Here is a 24,164-nt window from a genome sequence, read left to right as displayed (position 1 = left end):
CTCAACTAGCCTACCTGGTTAAACAAAGGTGAAATAAATTTTAAAAAATTAAAAAATCTGCCTTGAATAACAGGTTGCCACTGCTCCAAAGCAATTACATGTGGCACAGGAACCACTGACTGGCTGCATGTTTCTATTATTCAGATACCTGCTGGTACCTCTTAACTGGTTAGGACAGCTCATGAGGCTATTATACAGATACCTGCTGGTACCTCTTAACTGGTTAGGACAGCTCATGTTTCTATTATCCAGATACCTGCTGGTACCTCTTAACTGGTTAGGACAGCTCATGAGGCTATTATCCAGATACCTGCTGGTACCTCTTAACTGGTTAGGACAGCTCATGAGGTTATTATCCAGATACCTGCTGGTACCTCTTAACTGGTTAGGACAGCTCATGAGGTTATTATCCAGATACCTGCTGGTGCCTCTTAACTGGTTAGGACAGCTCATGAGGCTATTATCCAGATACCTGCTGAGGTCCTAAATATCTGCCAGTAGATGGGACACAATATTACTAATGTAACCCACTGTAAAGACTGGGTTTAGTTGATTGTGTTGCACTGCTCATGTCTGCGTTCTGGAACTGCCCGCGTCCACGTACGGTGTGGCACCAAGGATATTGTCAGGTTACGTGCAGAGTGGGCTGAGGTGATCTTGGGGAATAACGACGGAGTTCGCTACATTGTTGAGACGCCAAAGTTTATTGTTCAATTAGCTTTTTGCTTTACGGTCAGGGACAGTATGAGTGTAGCCAGATCCTTTTCACTCTCTATCCTTGTTTCATTTTGTGGTTCACTGGATTCGTCCTCATCCTCGAGACGAGGGACAGACGAACGACCTGCTAGCTAGCCAAGCTAGTCAGTACAGCTAGGTAAGCTAGCTACTCTACCAGCAGCATCCTCATTTTTCCTAGCTACCACTACATCATCACTAGCTGCCCGCATTACTTGTGGACCGATGGAGCTCCCTGGTTGTTTCATCCACCAGTTAAATCCCATGGAAGGCTTCCGTCTCTCTCGTTGACGGATGCTGGCTACCTCTGTCCGGTTCTCCTCTCTTCACTAGATGGACGGTAACTTTAGTGTTTAACCCCTCTGTGTCCAATGACCGAAGTTTAAAAAAAAAAATTGTGACGCCTCAAGTAGTCTGGACACATTCCATTTTTAACAATGTTTTTTTTTCTGATAAAACTAGTTCATTGCATCCGCCATGGAGCTCAGTTTCATAATATTACCTTATGTCCCTAGTTATGAAGTTATAGCGAAAAAACCGGCCTTATTTTAGGTCATTTTTCACCCTTCCAGCTCCTATTAGTTTAATTGAGCACTGTGGCACCACCTGACATTCTGAACGTTCTATACCATTGCCCATTGTTCTGCGTCACAATGCCAGCTTCGCTATTGTTATCAATGAGACCTGCCTGCGTTAACATTGTAGGCTGACCTCAAGTATTATTATTAGTATTATTACTAATATTATCACAGCTACTTGGTGCACACTTCACCTGGGTACACGTTGTGGTGACCCACAGTACTAGTGATGGCTGGCGCAAACCGATCAAACGTTAAGCATTTTCTGGTCATAGTTAACCAATTTTGTTTTCAGAAAAATGTATACAACCTAAACAGAACACATGTCCCTGCCCTCTTTTTCAAGATGTGGCCGATTTATACAGACATAATAAAAAATGTAATTAAGATATAACACTTTTTTTGAGGAGTTATTGTTTCTGAATGGCTACTGGGTAATTTGATATGCATCGAAATCTTCGTTTGTAGGCATTGAATTGAGCAAATGCTGCACAGGTTCACTGAGTTACAACCCAAATGGATAGGTCTAGCTCATTGATTTGTAGATCTGACGCAGTTGAGCCTTGCAAGTGTGGTGAATGAGTTATGTAGTACCCACAGAAGACCACAGGGAGGAGCTAGAGAGCTATAAACCCATAACGTTTTTAGCCTTAAAACCCTTAAACCTAACAATCAATCTAATGTATTTATGAAGCCCTTTTTACATCAGCAGATGTCACAAAGTGCTGTACAGAAATTCTAACCCTACGTATTACCTATTTTAGCCTTAACCCCTAATCCTGTGTATTACCTATTTTAGCCTTAACCCCTAACCCTAATTCTAGGGTAGGGTAGCCTAAAACACTTTTAGAAACTATTTTAGTAATAATATTATGTTAGTAAATACAAGTATAGTACCAAACAGCATGTTGATTATTTTGTTAATCAAACCTGTCTAAGCCTTTTGCTGTTTTTATTTTGTTATTCGTTTTTTTCTAATATCTATTATTGCAAGGCACACAACAAGCCACATGTGTTTTTATTTTTCAAATGTGGTTTGAACTGGGAGACCTAGTAACCTCTTTGTGAATGTCCAGCAATTGGCGTGGGATAGACAGGGCAGGTTTGAGACTAATCTAAGGAATTAACAATGTTTTTTTTTCTTCTCAGGTGTCTCACTAATGTCTGTCTATGAATGACTGACTTTTAATTGGTAAATATTTCCAATAGATGGCAGCATAAGACCACGAAGCATCAGTTATAGGCTACAAGCAGCAATATGATTGACATAAAATAGCATGCAACCACAGACTATATGTCCCATGATTTTCTAAAATGGTCACTCATTACTTTAGTTAGCTATATATCTCCTTGAGCTGACTTCATGCGCGAGAAGGCATCGCGGGTTGATGCTGGTTGATGAATTTGACAATGAATGTACTGGGAAAATACATTCTTCTCAACTAGAGGTGACGGAATTAATGTTCAGGCTTATTGATAATCGTTATATTAATGAAGTATAATTTCAAACATGAGCATAAAAACAGGTAATAATAAACATGAATCATCATTATATTACTAAACAGTAATCTGTTAAATGCTTTTTCAGTCCTTCCTCTTGTGTTAGCAGTGTGGAAAGGGACAGAAAGAAGCGCGGGGAGTGGTGGTGTATCCAGGGAGAACTAAACTAATCTTCTGATAAGTCATTCGTGGTGTTATGCTGCCATCTAATGAAATGATTTAGAAACTGCAGTAATATTGAATAATGTGTAATTCCTTACTAAAGTAGTAATTTCTCAGAATTGCAAAATTGAATATTTTCTAGTTAATTTTACAACTTACAACCATAAAATAACAATTTATTGCATAATAAACAATGAAACTGACGAAACCAAAAACATAATATATTTAGTTAATTATATATATGAAAAACTATTTATTAGATGGGAGACATTATCAGCCAAAGTAACAGCCCTGTAGACAAAGAAGAGCTCTCCAGTAGGTACCAAAACATTCAAAGGCCATTTTCTCAAAAGTGAGGTTACAAGTTCATCAACGTTCAAAGAAGAATTACTTTCCCATTGTTCATCAACTGTTTTGTATGATATACCATTTTCTAGCCCTGAGTCTCTACTTTTATCCAGTGTAAAAAACACATTTGAAAATGTTTCTAAAATAAGACCGAATCGTGCCGGGCGGTTACATTTGACTGTGTTAAACCTAGCAGTACTACTGATTTCTCTGAGAGTGAGGCAGATATATATTATTACTGTATAAAACCTAGCAGTACTACTGATTTCTCTGAGAGAGAGGCAGATATATATTATTACTGTGTTAAACCTAGCAGTACTACTGATTTCTCTGAGAGGCAGATATATATTATTACTGTATAAAACCTCACAGTACTACTGATTTCTCTGAGAGTGAGGCAGATATATATTATTACTGTATAAAACCTAGCAGTACTACTGATTTCTCTGAGAGTGAGGCAGATATATATTATTACTGTATAAAACCTAGCAGTACTACTGATTTCTCTGAGAGTGAGGCAGATATATATTATTACTGTGTAAAACCTAGCAGTACTACTGATTTCTCTGAGAGTGAGGCAGATATATATTATTACTGTATAAAACCTAGCAGTACTACTGATTTCTCTGAGAGTGAGGCAGATATATATTATTACTGTGTAAAACCTAGCAGTACTACTGATTTCTCTGAGAGTGAGGCAGATATATATTATTACTATGTAAAACCTAGCAGTACTACTGATTTCTCTGAGAGTGAGGCAGATATATATTATTACTGTATTAAACCTAGCAGTACTACTGATTTCTCTGAGAGTGAGGCAGATATATATTATTACTATGTAAAACCTAGCAGTACTACTGATTTCTCTGAGAGTGAGGCAGATATATAGCATTGAGCAAAGAAAACATTTGACTCTCTAAAATGAAACCGTCATGTGATAGTTTATAAACAAATTCATGTCTGTCATTGAACAACACCATGTCATAATTAGATAGTGAAAAACACACCAATCTCTTTCATAATTTCTTTAAACAATAAAAGCTCATTTACCAACATTTCTGTAAAGTGATATGTTGCGTTTTGGAATGAAACTCTTCTTATGTTTCCCATCTGAGATCAGAGTAGATGAGAGATGTAATGTTTGTCTCTGTTGTGTTGAAGACCAATCAAGCAGGAGAGACCAGCCTCCCCTGTTCCCAGCTGTGTGTCCATGAAGAGTGACCAGTCTATGGATCCTCTTATATACTTTAGAGAGGGAGACTTTTCTACTGAACAAAGGTAAGAAGAACTCATGGGTCATGGTCAGTGAGTTAAACACCACTGTCTCTAGTCATTTCTCCTCTCCCATTTTCACATTCCTTTTTGTTGTTTTCATAATCCGTAGGCTAATCCTTCTGTCCATTTTCATAGTCCTAAAACAATATTAAACAAACACAACGTTCCCTCCCTGTGTGTGTGTGTGTGTGAAAGTGTGTGTGTTTGCACTCCCTGGACAAGGAAATGAAATCTCTATCCTGATTGCCTAGTCACTTTTGCCACTACCTACATGTACATATTACCTCAATTATAGTCTCATTATTACCTCAACTACCTGGTACCCCTGCACATTGACTCAGTACCTGTACTCCTTATAGTCTCATTATTACCTCAACTACCTGGTACCCCTGCACATTGACTCAGTACTGGTACTCCTTATAGTCTCATTATTACGTCAACTACCTGGTACCCCTGCACATTGACTCAGTACTGGTACTCCTTATAGTCTCATTATTACCTCAACTACCTGGTACCCCTGCACATTGACTCAGTACTGGTACTCCTTATAGCCTCATTCAACGGCTCAGACACGAGAGGTATGTGGCAGGGTCTACAGTCAATCACGGACTACAAAAGAAAAACCAGCCCCGTCGCTGATCACGATGCCTTGCTCCCAGACAGACTAAACAGCTTTTTTACTCACCTTGAGGACAACACAGCGCCACTGACACGGCCCGCTACCAAAAACTGCGGGCTCTCCTTCATCGTAGCCAACGTGAGTAAAACATTTAAACGTGTTAACCCTCGCAAGGCTGCAGGCCCAGACGGCATTCCCGGCCACGTCCTCAGAGCATGCGCAGACCAGCTGGCTGGTGTGTTTACGGACATATTCAATCTCTCCCTATCCCAGTCTGCTGTCCCCACATGCTTCAAGAGGGCCACCATTATTCCTGTTCCCAAGAAAGCTAAGGTAACTGAGCTAAATGACTACTGCCCTGTAGCACTCACTTCTGTCATCATGAAGTGCTTTGAGAGACTAGTCAAGGACCATATCACCTGTCACCCTAGACCCACTCCAATTTGCTTACCGACCCAATAGGTCCACAGACGACGCAATCGCCATCACACTGCACACTGCCCTAACCCATCTGGACAAGAGGAATACCTATGTAAGAATGCTGTTCATTGATTGCAGCTCAGCATTTAACACCATAGTACCCTACAAACTCGTCATTAAGCTCGAGACCCTGGGTCTCGACCCCGCCCTGTGCAACTGGGTCCTGGACTTCCTGACGGGCCGCCCCCAGGTGGTGAAGGTATGTAACAACATCTCCACCCCGCTGACCCTCAACACTGGGGCACCACAAGGGTGCGTTCTCAGCCCTCTCCTGTACTCCCTGTTCACCCACGACTGCGTGGCCATGCACGCCTCCAACTCAATCATCAAGTTTGCAGACGACACTACAGTGGTAGGCTTGATTATCAACAACGACAAGACGGCCTACAGGGAGGAGGTGAGGGCCCTCGGAGTGTGGTGTCAGGAAAATAACCTCGCACTTAATGTCAACAAGGAGATGATCGTGGACTTCAGGAAACAGCAGAGGGAGCAGCCCCCTATCTACATTGATGGGACAGTAGTGGAGAGGGTGGAGAGTTTTAAGTTCCTAGGCGTACACATCACGGACAAACTGAAATGGTCCGGCAGCTGCTCCGCCCATAACCGTAAGGCTCTCCAGAGGGAAGTGAGGTCTGTGTGTGTGGCTGTTACCAACATACTGACTCAACTCAAGCCACTTTAATAATAAAAAATTGATGTATTCAATTCATCACTAGCCACTTTATATTATATAATGTTTACTTACCCTACATTACTCATCTCATATGTATATACTGTACGCTATACCATCTACTGCATCTTGCCATCTTGATGTAATTTAGCACTAGCCACTTTCAACAATGCCTCTTTATATGTTTTCATACCCTACATTACTCATCTCATATGTATATACTGTACTCTATACCATCTACTGCATCTTGCTGTCATGTCCTGGCCAGTATAAGGGTTAATTGTCATTGTAGTTTGGTCAGGACGTGGCAGAGGGTATTTGTTTTATGTGGTTCGGGGTGGTGTTTTGGTAAAAGGGCGTTTGATTTAGTATTTCTGGGTTTTGGTTTATGGTCTATGTTTATATATTTCTATGTGGAGTCTAGTGAGTGTGTTTCTATGGTTGATTAATTGGGGTTGGGACTCTCAATTGAAGGCAGGTGTTTTCTCTTTGCCTTTGATTGAGAGTCCCATATATTAGGGTGTGTTTGTCATTTGTGGGAGATTGTTTCTTGTCTAGCGTATGTGAGCCTGAGAAGACTGTCTATATCGTGAGTTTGTTTTGTTATTTTGTATGTTCATTTTGAGTCTAATAAATGTTCAAGATGAGCCAAAACAATTCTGCTGCATATTGGTCCTCCTTTTCCGACGATGATTTTCGCCATATCGTCTGACGACGACGAAATCCCTGACAGAATCTCCCACCAAACCAGGACCAAGCAGCAGAGGAAGGAGCAGAGGGATTTTGAATTGGACAAACGGGAGAGATGGACATGGGAGCAAGTTATGGCCGGAGAGGGCCCATGGAGAATGGCTGGTAAGGACCGGGAACGTTTCCGAGGAACACGACTGGCGTTGAAGCACGAGAGGCACCCCCAATAATTTTTTTGGGGGGGGCACACGGGTAGTTTGGCTAGGCCTAGGAAGAGCCGGAAGCTAGCTACCCGTGGTTATATGGAGGAGCGTATGAGGTGGAGGGCGCCATGTTTCGCTGAAGAGCGCAATATCTCACCCATACGCACGCACAGTCCGGTGCGCGTTATTCCAGCCCCTCGCAGGTGCCGTGCTAGAGTGAGCATCCAGCCTGGTAGGAGGATGCCTGCGCAGCGCATCTGGTCGCCGGTACGCCTCCGAGGACCAGGCTACCCAACTCCCGCTCTACGCACGGCTACCATCAGGCCCCTGCACAGCCCAGTCCGCCCTGTACAAGCACCCCGCTAATACAGGGCTACTAGTTCCATCCAGCCAGGACAGGTTGTGCAGGAGGTAAGATCAAGACCGCCTGTGCGCCTCCATAGCCCGGTGTTTCCAGTTCCTGTCTCTCGTGCGGACCCGGAAGTGCGTCAGCCCAGTCCGACTCGTCCTCTTCCCGCTCCCCGCACTAGCCTGGAGGTACGTGTTCCCAGTCTGGTAAGTCCAGTACCAGCACCACGCACCAGGCTTCAAGTGCGTCATCCCAGTCCGACGTCGCCAGGGCTGCCCGTCAGTCAAGAGTCGCCAGAGCTGCCCGTCAGTCAAGAGTCGCCAGAGCTGCCCGTCAGTCAAGAGTCGCCAGAGCCGCCCGTCAGTCAAGAGTCGCCAGAGCCGCCCGTCAGTCAAGAGTCGCCAGACCGCCCGCCAGTCAAGAGCCACCAGAGCCACCCACTAGTCAGGAGCTGCCAGAGTGGCCGGAGATGCCAGAGTGGCCAGAGTGGCCGGAGATGCCAGAGTGGCCAGACTGCCCGGCGATGCCAGAGTGGCCAGACTGCCCGGAGATGCCAGAGTGGCCAGACTGCCCAGAGATGCCAGAGTGGCCAGACTGCCCGGAGCTGCCAGAGTGGCCAGACTGCCCGGAGATGCCAGAGTGGCCAGACTGCCCGGAGCTGCCAGAGTGGCCAGACTGCCCGGAGCTGCCAGACTGCCCCATCGGCCCAGAGTCTGCCGATTACGAAGAACCAAGGGAGTCGAGCAGCAACCCTGAACTGAGTAAGCCTGACAATCCAGAACTTAAAATGATTAACTGTTCAATTAATGAGTCTGTATACAGGGTGGAGAGGAGGAGGTCTGCCCAGGATCCAGAGCAAGGGGAGTCTGCCTACGGTCCGAGGCTGATCGGGGTCGGCACTCTGGAGGACAATAGGCCGGAGCCTGAACCACCACTTGCATAGGTGGGTTGGGGAGGGGGGGTGTAGCACAAGTGCCATCAGTGACGGCAGCCACCCTCCCTTCCCTCCCTTTACTTTAGGGGGATTTTTGTTGTTGTTTGGGGTTTTTGTTTTTCTTGAGGTGCTTCCGGGGTTAGCACCTTTAGGGGGGGTACTGTCACGTCCTGGCCAGTATAAGGGTTAATTGTCATTGTAGTTTGGTCAGGACGTGGCAGAGGGTATTTGTTTTATGTGGTTCGGGGTGGTGTTTTGGTAAAAGGGCGTTTGATTTAGTATTTCCGGGTTTTTGGTTTATGGTCTATGTTTATATATTTCTATGTGGAGTCTAGTGAGTGTGTTTCTATGTTTGGTTAATTGGGGTTGGGACTCTCAATTGAAGGCAGGTGTTTTCTCTTTGCCTTTGATTGAGAGTTCCATATATTAGGTGTGTTTGTCATTTGTGGGAGATTGTTTCTTGTCTAGCGTATGTGAGCCTGAGAAGACTGTCTATATCGTGAGTTTGTTTTGTTATTTTGTATGTTAATTTTGAGTCTAATAAATGTTCAAGATGAGCCAAAACAATTCTGCTGCATATTGGTCCTCCTTTTCCGACGATGCTTTCAACGTTAATAACAATGTTTTTTTTAAACAGCTCAGAGATTTAACAATGCTCCTGCGAATATTCAAATTATTAACTTTTCCTTAAAATGCATTTGGGAAACCAGACCCTGAATAAAAACATCTGCTAAATGACTAAAATGTCAAATGTAAATGTTTTACAAACTGATCTCATATTTCTGTATTGGATTATTATATTTAAATGTTTTAATATTGATGTCACAAGTGTATCATTTGTACAGTTCTTTATTAAAAATGTAGTTATTTGTTACATTTCACTTTGTAAAACTTAGCAGTACTACTTATTTCTCTGAGTGTGAGGCAGATATATAGTATTACTGTATAAAACCTAGCAGTACTACTGATTTCTCTGAAAGTGAGGCAGATATATATTATTACTGTGTTAAACCTAGCAATACTACTGATTTCTCTGAGAGAGAGGCAGATATATATTATTACTGTGTAAAACCTAGCAGTACTACCGATTTCTCTGAGAGTGAGGCAGATATATAGCATTTTGCAAAAAAAAACATTTGACTCTGAAATGAAACCATCAAGTGATAGATTTTAAACTAATACATGTCTGTCATTGAATAATCCAATGCCATGATTAGATAGTGAAAAATCACACCAATCTCTTTCATAATATCTTTAAACAATAAAAGCTAATTTACGAACATTTCTGAAAAGTTATATATAGCGTTTTGGAATAAAACTCTTCTTATGTTTCCCATCTGAGCTCAGAGCAGATGAGAGATGAAATGTTTGTCTCTGTTGTGTTGAAGTCCAATCAAGCAGGAGAGACCAGCCTCCCCTGTACCCAGCTGTGTGTCCATGAAGAGTGAGCAGTCTATGGCGCCTCCTATATCCTTTAGAGAGGGAGACCTTTCTACTGAACAAAGGTAAGAAGAACTCATGGGTCATGGTCAGTGAGTTAAACAACACTGTCTCTAGTCATTTCTCCTCTCCCATTTTCCCATTTCTTTTTGTTGTTTTCATAATCCACAGGCTAATCCTTTAGTCCATTTTCATAGTCCTAAAACAATATTAAACAAACACAACATTCCCTCCGTGTGTGTGTGTGTGCACTCCCTGGATGAGGAGATGTAATCTCTATCCTGATTGCCTAGTCACTTTTACCCCTACCTACATGTACACTACCGTTCAAAAGTTTGGAGTCACTTAGTAATGTCCATATTTTCGAAAGAAAAGTAAAAAAATGTGTCCATTAAAATAACATCAAATTGATCAGAAATACAGTGTACACATTGTTAACTTCTCTAGGGTAGGGAGCAGTATTTTGACGTCCGGATGAAAGGCATGCCCAAATTAAACTGCCTGCTACTCAGGCTCAGAAGGTAGGAAATGCATAGTATTAGTAGATTTGGATAGAAAACACTCTGAAGTTTCTAAAACTGTTTGAATGATGTCAGTGAGTATAACAGAACTCATATGGCAGGCAAAAACCTGAGAAAAATCCACCCAGGAAGTGGGAAATCTGAGGGTTGTAGTTTTTTCAAGTGATTGCCTATTGCCTACACAGTGACTTAGGGTTAATTTTGCACTTCCTAAGGCGTCCACTAGATGTCATCAGTCTTTAGAACGTTGTTTCATGCTTCTACTGTGAATATTGAGTCAGATGAGTGACGAAATGACATGAGCTCAGAGGTGCGCTCTCACGTGAGTGTGAGCTGTGTTCCTTTTCTTTTCTGAAGACATTGGAATTGTCCGGTTGGAATATTACTGAAGATTTATGTTAAAAACATCCTAAAGATTGATGCTATACATCATTTGACATATTTCTACGAACGTAAATAGAACTTCTTTTTACTTTTCTTCGTGACTTTTTGCGCGCTTCCTGCATTTGGAGGAGTGGACTGAACGCGCGAACAAAAAGGGAGGTATTTGCACATAAATGAAGAACTTTATCGAACAAAACAAACATTTATTGTGGACCTGGGATTCCTGGGAGTGCATTCTGATGAAGATCATCAAAGGTAAGGGAATATTTATAATATTATTTCTGAGTTTTATTGACTCCACAAAATGGCGGGTTTGGTTTCGTGTCTGAACGCCGTACTCAGATTATTGCAAAGTGTGTTTTCTTGTAAAGTTTTTTTGAAATCTGACACAGTGGTTGCATTAAGGAGAAGTGTATCTATAATTCTTTGAATAACAGTTTAATATTTTATCGACGTTTATGATGAGTATTTCTGTAAATTGATGTGCTCATTCACCAGAAGTTTTGGGACATTTCTGAACATTACACGCCAATGTAATATGGGGTTTTTGGATATAAATATGAACTTCATCGAGGAAAACATACATGTATTGTGTAACATGAAGTCCTATGAGTGCCATCTGATGAAGATCATCAAAGGTTAGTGATTAATTTTAGCTGTATTTCTGGTTTTTGTGACGCCTCCCCTTGCTTGGAAAATGGCTGTGTGGTTTTTCTTGTCTAGGTGCTGTCCTAACATAATCTAATGCTATGCTTTCGCCGTAAAGCCTTTTTGATATCGGACACTGTGGTTGGATTAACGAGAAGTTTATCTTTAAAATGGGATATAATAGTTGTATGTTTGAGAAATTTGAATTATGAGATTTTTGTTGTTTTGAGTTTGGCGCCCTGCTATTTCACTGGCTGTTGAATAGTGTGTCCCGCAGTTGGGACAGTCACGTCCCACATACCCAAGAGGTTAATGACTATTGTAGCTGGAAAACACTGATTTTTTATGGAATATCTACATAGGCGTACAGAGGCCCATTATCAGCAACCATCACTCCTGTGTTCCAATGGCACGTTGTGTTCGCTAATCCAAGTTTATAATTTTAAAAGGGTAATTGATCATTAGAAAATCCTTTTGCAATTATGTTAGCACAGCTGAAAACTGTTGTTCTGATTAAAGAAGCAATAAAACTGGCCTTCTTTAGACTAATTGAGTATCTAGAACATTAGTATTTGTGGGTTTGTTTACAGGCTCAAAATGGCCAGAAACAAAGTACTTTCTTCTGAAACTCATCAATCTATTCTTGTTCTTAGAAAGTAAGGCTATTCCATGCGAGTAATTGCTAAGAAACTGAAGATCTCATACAACACTGTGTACTACTCCCTTCACAGAACAGCGCAAACTGGCTCTAACCAGAATAGACAGAGGAGTGGGAGGCCCCGATGCACAACTGAGCATGAGGACAAGTACATCAGAGTGTCTAGTTTGAGAAACAGACGCCTCACAAGTCCTCAACTGGTAGCTTCATTGAATAGTAACCACAAACCACCAGTCTCAACGTCTCGCCTTCTAGGCAGAGTTCCTCTGTCCAGTGTCTGTGTTCTTTTGCCCATCTTAATATTTAAATTTTTTTGGCAAGTCTGAGATATGGCTTTTTCTTTACAACTCTGCCTAGAAGGCCAGCATCCCGGAGTTGCCTCTTCACTGTTGACGTTGAGACTGGTGTTTTGAGGGTAAAGTAAAGTATAAAATAAAAATTATTAAATTAAATAATAAAGTAAGAATTTCTGAACAATAATTGATTCTACTGGACAGAGTAAGAGAATAAATACCTGGAATAAGATATTACTAGTTAGTAGAACTGTTTCTTGAGCTGACTTGCTGACAGCAGTTTTCAAAGTGGAAACTAATCAGTAGGTCTACATGTTATCAGTAAAACGTCTGGTAAAGATGGTGGAGGAGCTTTTACATTATATAGTTTTATGTTTATCTCAGGGTTTCTCAATCCTTTTGTTCTTACCAGCACTTACACACCGGATTCAACTAATCATCAAATATATATTTGAAGATAGATTTAAGGCATCATTAAAACCTTTTGGGTTTGTAGGCCTGTTTACAATTATTAAAGTCCTACAGTAATTCATATTTTGGAGGAAAAAAACACAGCTAAACTTGGTTACGAGTAAATTATATGTTTAGCAAAAATAACATAAGAAGGACTATAATAAAAAAACTGAAGCAAGATTCGGTACAATGTCATGATTTGCTGCTGTCGCATGCAACTGACTGTTACCTCTGGTTACTGTTGTAAATGCCTCTGGGTTTAGAACTCTGTGTCTCAGTGCCCTGCGACAGTGGGAAGTTCGTTTTGCATGGCCCGGTGCTACAGGTGAGTGGAGTTTTATTTTAAGGCACAATGGAATGGTCTAAAATGCGTAAACTCTGCGCACCCGGGGAGCCGGGCAATGCAAAACGAATTCACCCAGTGACCGTTACTTTATTTCCTTATATGAAACTGAAAGTAACTTTGTAGCCCACGCAGTTACAAAATGTCTGTTGAAACTGTGGCTCATATGTCTCTAGAACGTTAGAACAGTGGTGGAAAAAGTACTCAATTCTCATACTGGAGTTAAAGTAAAGATACCTTAATAGAAAATGACTCAATTAAAAGTGAAAGTCACCCAGTAAAATACTTCTTCAGTAGAAGTCTAAAAGTATTTGGTTTAAAATATAATTAAGTATCAAAAGTAAATGTAATTGCTAAAATATACTTAAGCATCAAAAGTAAAAGTAAAGTAGTGATCATTTAAAAATCATTTTATTAAGCAAACCAGACGGCACAATTTTCTTGTTATTTTAATTTACGGATAGCCAGGGTCACACTCCAACACTCAGACATCATTTAAAAATGAAGCATTTGTGTTTAGTGAGTCCTCCAGGTCAGAGGCAGTAATGACCAGGGATGTTCTCTGTTTAGTGAGTCCTCCAGATCAGAGGCAGTAGGGATGACCAGGGATGTTCTCTGTTTAGTGAGTCCTCCAGATCAGAGGCAGTAGGGATGACCAGGGATGTTCTCTGTTTAGTGAGTCCTCCAGATCAGAGGCAGTAGGGATGTTCTCTTGATAAGTGTTCAAATTGGACCGTTTTCTGTCCTGCTAAGCATTCAACATGTAACGAGTACTTTTGGGTGTCAGGGAAAATGTATGGAGTAAAAAGTACATCATTTTCTTCATGAATGTAGTGAAGTAAAAGAGAAAGTTGTTAAAAATATATTTCTCAAAGAGATAATGAATGAATGAGAACAATTGACATTCAAGAATTAGTCACTGTGTTAACCACAACCAACATGCTGGATCTCTGTTTAGTTGTCACTGTGTTAACCACAACCAACATGCTGGATCTCTGTTTAGTTGTCACTGTGTTAACCACAACCAACATGCTGGATCTCTGTTTAGTTGTTACTGTGTTAACCACAACCAACATGCTGGATCTCTGTTTAGTTGTCACTGTGTTAACCACAACCAACATGCTGGATCTCTGTTTAGGACGTCACTGTGTTAACCACAACCAACATGTTGGATCTCTGTTTAGGGGTCAGTTCTCTAAAATGAGTCTCCCTGGGGAGAGAGAGGAGGGGGCTCCTGCCTCTAAAATGAGTCTCTCTGGCGAGAGGAAGGAGGGGGGCCCTGCCTCTAAAATGAGTCTCTCTGGGGAGAGAGAGGAGGGGGGCCCTGCCTCTAAAATGAGTCTCTCTGGCGAGAGAGAGAAGGGGGGCCCTGCCTCCAAAATGCATCTCTCTGGCGGACATAACACCAAAGCTAAGAGGTAAGATGACAATTTTATGAATAATTAACTAAGTTTATTTCCTAAATAAATAGCTATCTTAAGGTGAATGCAGTTACTGTAAATCTCTCTGGATAAGAGCATCTGCTAAATCAGGGGTTCTCAATCCGGGGTCTGCGGAGGTACTGCAGGGGTTCTGCAGGAAGCGCGGGGAGTGGTGGTGTATCCAGGGAGAAAACTAAACTAATATTCTGAAATGTCATTGTGGTCTTATGTTCCCATCTATTGGAATTATTTAGCAACTGCAGTAGTGCTGAAAAAATGTGTTATTCCTTACTAAAGTAGTAATTACTGAGAATTACTAGTTAATTTTATCACTTACAATCATAAAATAACAACTTATACATAACAAACAATTAAACTGACATAAACCAAAATCACTATATATGTAGTTATTTAGTTAATGACCAAATTGAGCCGGTCGGTCACATTTGAGAGTGAGGGAGATATATAGCATTTTGCATAAAAAAAGATTTTTGTCTCTCTGAAATGAAACCATCAAGTGATAGATTTGAAACAAATCCTTGTCTGTGAGAGATGTAATAATTTATACATAATTTCTTTAAACAATAAAAGCTCATTTCTGTAAAGTGATATGTTGCGTTTTGGAACTCTTCTTATGTTCCCCATCTGAGATCAGAGTAGATGAGAGATGTAATGTTTGTCTCTGTTGTGTTGAAGACCAATCAAGCAGGAGAGACCAGCCTCCCCTGTTCCCAGCTGTGTGTCCATGAAGAGTGACAAGTCTATGAATCATCCTATACACTTTAGAGAGGGAGACTTTTCTACTGAACAAAGGTAAGAAGAACTCATGGGTCATGGTCAGTGTGTTAAACAACACTGTCTCTAGTCATTTCTCCTACTTTAGTCCATTTTCATAGTCCTAAAACAGTGTGTGTGTGTGTGTGTGTGTGTGTGTGTGTGTGTGTGTGTGTACTGTAATCTCATGTTTTGTCCACAGAAACCAACAGGAGAGATCAGAGTCAGAGATTCTCAGTGGTCAGTCTTCCCAGAGTCATCAAACAGACCTGGACTCTATATTCAGTGTATGTGATCCTGTTATGTACATTTGTTTTTGTTTTCCTCAAGTAATGTTTCTTTCAATTATTAATTCATGTGTTAATGAGAAAGCATTTCTTCTCTTGCTTAACTTATTTACTTGATTTATTTCAGTTGCTTGAAGAGAAAATTATAACATTTGTGAAGAACGAGCTGAAGATGTTCAAGAGGATTCTTGGTCCTGAACTCCCAGAAGGCTTTGAGAGTCAGAAGCAGGAGGAGGAAGTGGTGGATGCTGAAGATGAGAAGCAGGAGAGCAGTGCCAGAGAGGGGGCTCTGAAGATCACACTGCACGTCCTGAGGAAAATGAACCGGAAGGAGCTTGCTGACACACTGGAGAAATGTAAGATATGTCTGCCTCATGTTGAATGCTGTTTTATAACATTTAAAAGCTGTGGCTAAAGTACAGCTAAAGTAGCTGTGTAACTCAATGATATTGTAGCAACCTTAACACAACACCTTGTGACCTCATCAAGTAGCAGAAGGGATGTGTTGTGTTGATTAATTTAGAGAGAGAGACAGAGAGAGACAACATTAATAATACCATCAATAACACCAATAATAATATAATCAGTCACACCAGTCTGTAATGCATTAAGAAAACATTGATACATTTATACAGTCACTTAAGAGAATAAATTATTATTTTAAAACTTTAACAGTCCTTCAATACTGTAGACATTAAAACAGACGTAATATTAATATCCTCTGTGTTATTTCTTCATTCAGATGAGCTTGCTGTGATTTGCCAACGTGAACTCAAATCTAATCTAAAGAAGAAGTTTCAATGTGTATTTGAGGGGATCGCTAAACAAGGAAACCCAACACTTCTCAATAAGATCTACACAGAGCTCTACATCACAGAGGGAGGAACAGGAGAGGTCAATAATGAACATGAGCTGAGACAGATTGAGACAACAACCAGGAAACAAGCAAGACCAGAGACTGCAATCAAATGTAACGACATCTTCAAACCCTTAACTGGACAAGACAAACGTATCAGAACTGTGCTGACAAAGGGAGTCGCTGGCATTGGAAAAACAGTCTCTGTGCAGAAGTTCATTCTGGACTGGGCTGAAGGAAAAGCAAATCAGGATGTCCAATTTGTGTTTTCATTCCCTTTTCGGGAGCTGAATTTGATGAAAGGGGACAAACACACTTTCATTGAACTTCTTAATCACTTCTCAATGGAAACCAAACAATCAAGAATCTCAAACTTCGACAAGTACAAAGTTCTGTTCATCTTTGATGGTCTGGATGAGTGCCGACTGCCCCTAGACTTCCAGAAGAACAAGATCTGTTGGGACGTCACAGAGTCAACCTCAGTGGATGTTCTGCTGACAAATCTCATCAAGGGAAATCTGCTTCCCTCTGCTCTCCTCTGGATAACTACCCGACCTGCAGCAGCCAATAAGATCCCTTCAGGGTGTGTTGACCAGGTGACAGAGGTACGAGGGTTCAATGACCCACAGAAGGAGGAGTACTTCAGAAAGAGATTCAGTGATGAGGACCTGGCCAGCAGAATCATCTCACACATAAAGACATCAAGGAGCCTCCACATCATGTGCCACATTCCAGTCTTCTGTTGGATTTCTGCAACAGTCCTCGAACACATGCTGAAACATAAGAGAGAAGAGATGCCCAAGACTCTGACTGATATGTACACACACCTTGTGGAGTTTTATACCAAACAGAAGGATGAAAAGTATCTTGGGGAAGAAGAGACAGGTCCCCACTGGAATAAAGAGAGCATTCTGTCACTGGGAAAACTGGCTTTTCAACAGCTTGTGAATGGCAATCTGATTTTCTATGAAGAAGACCTGAAAGAGGCTGGCATTGATGTCAATGAAGCCTCGGTGTACTCAGGATTGTGCACACAGCTCTTTAAAGAGGAATGTGTTCTGTACCAAGACAAGGTGTACTGCTTTGTTCATCTGAGCATTCAGGAGTTTCTGGCTGCTGTATATGTGTTCCTCTCATTCATCAACAACAATGAGAATCTAATGGCCGAACCGCAATCAACGTCCAGGAACCTTTCTGTGCTGTTCAGAGACAAGTCTGAAGTTTCTTTCTACAAGAGTGCTGTGGATAAAGCCTTACACAGTGAGATGGGAAACCTGGACCTTTTCCTCCGCTTCCTTCTGGGACTCTCACTGGAGTCCAATCAGAAGCACTTACGAGATCTACTGACAAAGACAAGAAGCAGCTCAAAGACCCATGAAAAAACAGTCAAGTACATCAAGGAGAAGATCAGGGAGAATCCCTCTCCAGAGAGGTGCATCAATCTGTTCCACTGTCTGAATGAACTGAATGACCATTCTCTAGTGGAGGAGATCCAAAGCTACCTGAGCTCAGGAAGTGTCTCAAAACCCAACCTGTCACCTGCACAGTGGTCAGCTCTGGTCTTTGTGTTGCTGACTTCAGAAAAGGAGCTGGATGTGTTTGACCTGAAGAAATACTCCAGATCAGAGGAAGGTCTTCTGAGGCTGCTGCCAGTGGTCAAAGCCTCCAGAGCTGTTCTGTGAGTACATAAAATGACATATAAGAAGTATTCATCAGGAAGAAATATTCAGGTTAAAGAAAAATATGCATTATAATATGTGTATAATATTATATTGAAAACATTGAATAAATGCATTGATTTTCACATTAGTATAGTATAACAATATGACCATACAATTCTAGGAGACAGAAGAAGAATCTATATGTTGTTTGGGAGAATTAACCAAATGCATCTGCCATTGTCCTTCTACACTAAATTAACAATGTGTTTGAAGTAATGATCTCTTTGTCTCCAAAGAATAGCAGTGTGGTTTTAATATGATTAGACTCTTTGCAGGCTGTCAGGCTGTGGAGTCACAGAGGAAGGCTGTGATTCTCTGGTCTCAGCTCTGAGGTCAAACCCCTCACACCTGAGAGAGCTGGACCTGAGTAACAATGACCTAAAGGATTCAGGAGTGAAGCTGCTCTCTGCTGTACTGGGGAATCCCCACTGTAAACTGGAGACTCTGAGGTCAGTATTATCAGATATGAAAGTACTTTATGCATGTAGTTCTCCCATTTGAAAAAGTCGTAATTATTCGGACATATTACTTATAGTGTATTAAAGTAGTCATAAGTTTAGCATGTTGTCCCATATTCCATGCCTGCTGTCATGTTTCTCTAAGACAGAACCCAGAAGCAGACCAGGACAAGGTGAGTAAAATGAAGGTGAGTATTTATTGGTAGTCTTGATGTGTAATTTGAGTGATCCAGGAGACGAAGCGGCAGCGGAGGTGAGTTGATGAGAGTAGATGGGTGGATTCAATGACGTCACTGAAACCACCGACGGCCAGGTAAGGGAGTTGAATGTTCCGGGAGGATGACTGTAGACAGAGTAAACGGGGAGTGAGTAACCAGTAACAAGAACAAAACAACAAGACTAGCTCAGGAAACATGAGGCTGTTCGTTGCTAACGATCCAGCAGGGAATAGATGTCAGCTCAGGGCTTATGAAGAGGTGATGATCAGGACCAGGTGTGCAGAAGGTTGATGAGATGCAGGTGTAGGGTAATCACTAGATCTCCCGCCTAACTTCGTCGCCTGGCAACCAGACAGGGTAATAATATCACTAGATCTCCCGCCTAACTTCGTTGCCTAGCAACCAGATAGGTTTCTGAACGCACCCTTAGACACCAAACAAAAAACAGTCAGCTCAGGCAGAAACAGACTCAGGAAGCGGGATTCCTGACACCTGCAGTGAGGCTTGTGATTCTACTAACAAAGATCAAACCCCCTCTGTTATTGGTAATGGTGAGAGGTTAGCATGTTTTGTTGTAGCCTCTGTTATTGGTAATGGTGAGAGGTTAGCATGTTTTGTTGTAGCCTCTGTTATTGGTAATGGTGAGAGGTTAGCATGTTTTGTTGTATCCTCTGTTATTGGTAATGGTGAGAGGTTAGCATGTTTTGTTGTAGCCTCTGTTATTGGTAATGGTGAGAGGTTAGCATGTTTTGTTGTAGCCTCTGTTATTGGTAATGGTGAGAGGTTAGCATGTTTTGTTGTAGCCTCTGTTATTGGTAATGGTGAGAGGTTAGCATGTCTTGTTGTAGCCTCTGTTATTGGTAATGGTGAGAGGTTAGCATGTTTTGTTGTAGCCTCTGTTATTGGTAATGGTGAGAGGTTAGCATGTTTTGTTGTAGCCTCTGTTATTGGTAATGGTGAGAGGTTAGCATGTTTTGTTGTAGTCTCTGTTATTGGTAATGGTGAGAGGTTAGCATGTTTTGTTGTATCCTCTGTTATTGGTAATGGTGAGAGGTTAGCATGTTTTGTTGTAGCCTCTGTTATTGGTAATGGTTAGAGGTTAGCATGTTTTGTTGTATCCTCTGTTATTGGTAATGGTGAGAGGTTAGCATGTTTTGTTGTAGCCTCTGTTATTGGTAATGGTGAGAGGTTAGCATGTTTTGTTGTAGCCTCTGTTATTGGTAATGGTGAGAGGTTAGCATGTTTTGTTGTAGCCTCTGTTATTGGTAGTGGTGAGAGGTTAGCATGTTTTGTTGTAGTCTCTGTTATTGGTAATGGTGAGAGGTTAGCATGTTTTGTTGTAGCCTCTGTTATTGGTAGTGGTGAGAGGTTAGCATGTTTTGTTGTAGCCTCTGTAATTGGTAATGGTGAGATGTTAGCTGTTTTGTTGTAGCCTCTGTTATTGGTAATGGTGAGAGGTTAGCATGTTTTGTTGTAGCCTCTGTTATTTGTAATGTGAGAGGTTAGCATGTTTTGTTGTAGCCTCTCTTATTGGTAATGGTGAGAGGTTAGTATGTTTTGTTGTAGCCTCTGTTATTGGTAATGGTGAGAGGTTAGCATGTTTTGTTGTATCCTCTGTTATTGCTAATGGTGAGAGGTTAGCATGTTTTGTTGTAGCCTCTGTTATTGGTAATGGTGAGAGGTTAGCATGTTTTGTTGTAGCCTCTGCTATTGGTAATGGTGAGAGGTTATCATGTTTTGTTGTAGCCTCTGCTATTGGTAATGGTGAGAGGTTAGCATGTTTTGTTGTAGCCTCTGTTATTGGTAATGGTGAGAGGTTAGCATGTTTTGTTGTAGTCTCTGTTATTGGTAATGGTGAGAGGTTAGCATGTTTTGTTGTATCCTCTGTTATTGGTAATGGTGAGAGGTTAGCATGTTTTGTTGTAGCCTCTGTTATTGGTAATGGTGAGAGGTTAGCATGTTTTGTTTTAGCCTCTTAACTTTCTCACTCATTCAGATTCATGATTTATTCATGATTTTTCTTAATCATGGCATCATCAGAATTTAATTTTTAATCGTCAATCACATACAGTTGAAGTCGGAAGTGTACATACACTTAGGTTGGAGTCATTAAAACGTGTTTTTGAACCTCTCCACAAATTTCTTGTTAACAAACTATATAGTTTTGGAAAGTTGGTTAGGACATCTACTTTGTGCATGACACAAGTAATTTTTGAAACAATTGATTACAGACAGATTATTTCACTTATAATTCACTGTATCACAATTCCAGTGGGTCAGAAGTTTACATAGACTAAGTTGACTGTGCCTTTAAACAGCTTGGAAAATTCCAGAAAATTATGTCATGGCTTTAGAAGCATCTGATAGACTAATTGACATAATTTGGATGTATTTCAAGGCCTACCTTCAAACTCAGTGCCTCTTTGCTTGACATCATGGGAAAATGAAAACGAATCAGCCAAAATCTCAGAAAAAAAAATTGTAGACCTCCACAAGTCTGCTTCATCCTTGGGAGCAATTTCCAAACGCCTGAAGGTAATACGTTCAATCAATAGTATGCAAGTCTAAACACCATGGGACCACACAGCCATCATACCATCCCAACTGTGAAGCACGGCGGTGGCAGCATCATGTTGTGGGGGTGCTTTGCTGCAGGAGGGACTGGTGCACTTCACAAAATAGATGGCATCATGAGGGAGGAAAATTGTGGAAATATTGAAGCAACATCTCGAGACATCAGTCAGGAAGTTAAAGCTTGGTCACAAATGGGTCTTCCAAATGGACAATGACCCCAAGCATACTTCCAAAGTTGTGGCAAAATGAATTAAGGACAACAAAGTCAAGGTATTGGAGTGGCCATCACAAAACCTTGACCTCAATCCTATAGAAAATTTGTGGGCAGAACTGAAAAAGCGTGTGCGAGCAAGAGGCCTACAAACCTGACTCAGTTACACCAGCTCTGTCAGGAGGAATGGGCCAAAATTCACCCAACTTATTGTGGGAAGCTTGTGGAAGGCTACCCGAAACGTTTAACCCAAGTTAAACCATTTAAAGGCAATGCTACCAAATACTAATTGAGTGTATGTAAACTTCTGACCCACTGGGAATGTGATGAAAGAAATAAAAGCTGAAATTAATCATTTTCTCTACTATTATTCTGACATTTCACATTCTTAAAAGAAAGTGGTGATCCTAACTGACCTAAGACAGGGGACTTTTACTAGGATTAAATGTCAGGAATTGTAAAAATTGAGTTTAAATGCATTTGGCTAAGGTATATGTAAACTTCTGACTTCAACTGTATGTATTAAAATATCCTCAAATAAAAGGTGACATTATATACTATCACCTCATATGAAACATTTGATGTGAAATCCAAAATGTTGGAGTTTAGAGCCACATTTAAAATGTTATCTTCACTGTCAAAATAGATATGTGTGGACTATATACTCAATACAATCTAAATCTGATACCTCACTGTCTGTCTTTTGACTGATACTGCTTTTAAACTGGTCTGGTCAGTCTACTCAAATATTTGTATTATACATGTTTCTATCTGCAGGCAAAACTTTGATAATTTGTCATTTTTAATGATGATACATTCATTTACGAATAGATATGAAAGGTTTCAGGACACTGATATCTGAATATGTTGAAAAATGATACTGCCACTATTTTCACCACCAAAGCATAGCAGTGTGATTTTAATATGATTTGACTCTTTGCAGGCTGTCAGGCTGTGGAGTCACAGAGGAAGGCTGTGATTCTCTGGTCTCAGCTCTGAGGTCAAACCCCTCACACCTGAGAGAGCTAGACCTGAGTAACAATGACCTGAAGGATTCAGGAGTGAAGCTGCTCTCTGCTGGACTGGGGAATCCCCACTGTAAACTGGAGACTCTGAGGTCAGTATTCCTGTAGTTGGTCAACAAGTGATAACTGTTCACCAGATCCACATGTGTTTACCAGACACACATAGTCCACACCATATGTGTTTGGACAGTGAAGCTTACAGTTTTACATTTGGTGCTATGCTCCAGCATTTTGGATTTGAGATAGAATGTTGGATATTAGGTGACTGTACAGAATGTCACCTTTTGTTTAAAGGTATTCATACATATACAGTCGTGGCCACAAGTTTTGAGAATGACACAAATATTAATTTTCACAAAGTCTGCTGCTTCAGTGTCTTTAGATATTTTTGTCAGATGTTACTATGGAATACTGAAGTATAATTACAAGCATTTCATAAGTGTCAAAGGCTTTTATTGACAATCACATGAAGTTGAAGCAATGAGTCAATATTTGCAGTGCTGACCATTCTTTTCCAAGACCTCTGCAATCTGCCCTGGCATGCTGTCAATTAACCTCTGGGCCACATCCTGACTGATGGCAGCCCATTCTTGCATAATCAATGCTTGGAGTTTGTCGGAATTTGTGGGTTTTTGTTTGTCCACCTGCCTCTTGAGGATTGACCACAAGTTCTCAATGGGATTAAGGTCTGGGGAGTTTCCTGGCCATGGACCCAAAATATCAATGTTTTGTTCCCAGAGCCACTTAGTTATCACTTTTGCCTTATGGCAAAGTGCTCCATCATGCTGGAAAAGGCATTGTTCGTCACCAAACTGTTCCTGACTGGTTGGGAGAAGTTGCTCTCGGAGGATGTGTTGGTACCATTCTTTATTCATGCTGTGTTCTTTGGCAAAATTGTGAGTGAGCCCACTCCCTTGGCTGAGAAGCAACCCCACACATGAATGGTCTCAGGATGCTTTACTGTTGGCATGACACAGGACTGATGGTAGCTCTCACCTTGCCTTCTCCAGACAAGCTTTTTTCCGGATGCCTCACAAACAATCAGAAAGGGGATTCATCAGAAAAAATGACTTACCCCAGTCCTCAGCAATCCAATCCCTGTACCTTTTGCAGAATATCAGTCTGTCCCTGATGTTTTTCCTGGAGAGAAGTTGCTTCTTTGCTGCCCTTCTTGACACCAGGCCATCCTCCGAAAGTCTTCGCCTCACTGTGCGTGCAGATGCACTCACACCTGCCTGCTGCCATTCTTGAGCAAGCTCTGTACTGGTGGTGCCCCGATCCCGCAGCTGAATCAACTTTAGGAGACGGTCCTGGCGTTTGCTGGACTTTCTTGGGC

The 24,164-nt window shown here is 41.3% G+C and overlaps 1 protein-coding gene and 1 long non-coding RNA gene across 2 annotated transcripts in view; both read left to right on the top strand.

The window, feature by feature from the left end:
- LOC123741878 (zinc finger protein 184-like) overlaps positions 1–24,164 on the top strand; it is a gene marked incomplete at both ends in the record, with an annotated part of 464,177 nt that overhangs the window by 370,074 nt on the left and 69,939 nt on the right. The gene's annotated exons all lie outside the window — the stretch shown is intronic.
- On the top strand, positions 14,499–15,959 carry LOC123741818 (uncharacterized). Its single transcript, XR_006769368.1, has 3 exons — positions 14,499–14,701; positions 15,401–15,517; positions 15,681–15,959. It is a non-coding gene; the product is annotated as an uncharacterized lncRNA (long non-coding RNA).

Source organism: Salmo salar, chromosome ssa03 (assembly GCF_905237065.1).
Source record: "Salmo salar chromosome ssa03, Ssal_v3.1, whole genome shotgun sequence".
NCBI lineage: Eukaryota > Metazoa > Chordata > Actinopteri > Salmoniformes > Salmonidae > Salmo > Salmo salar.
Note: the sequence above shows the minus strand (reverse complement) of the source record. Positions and strands in the feature narration are given on the sequence as shown.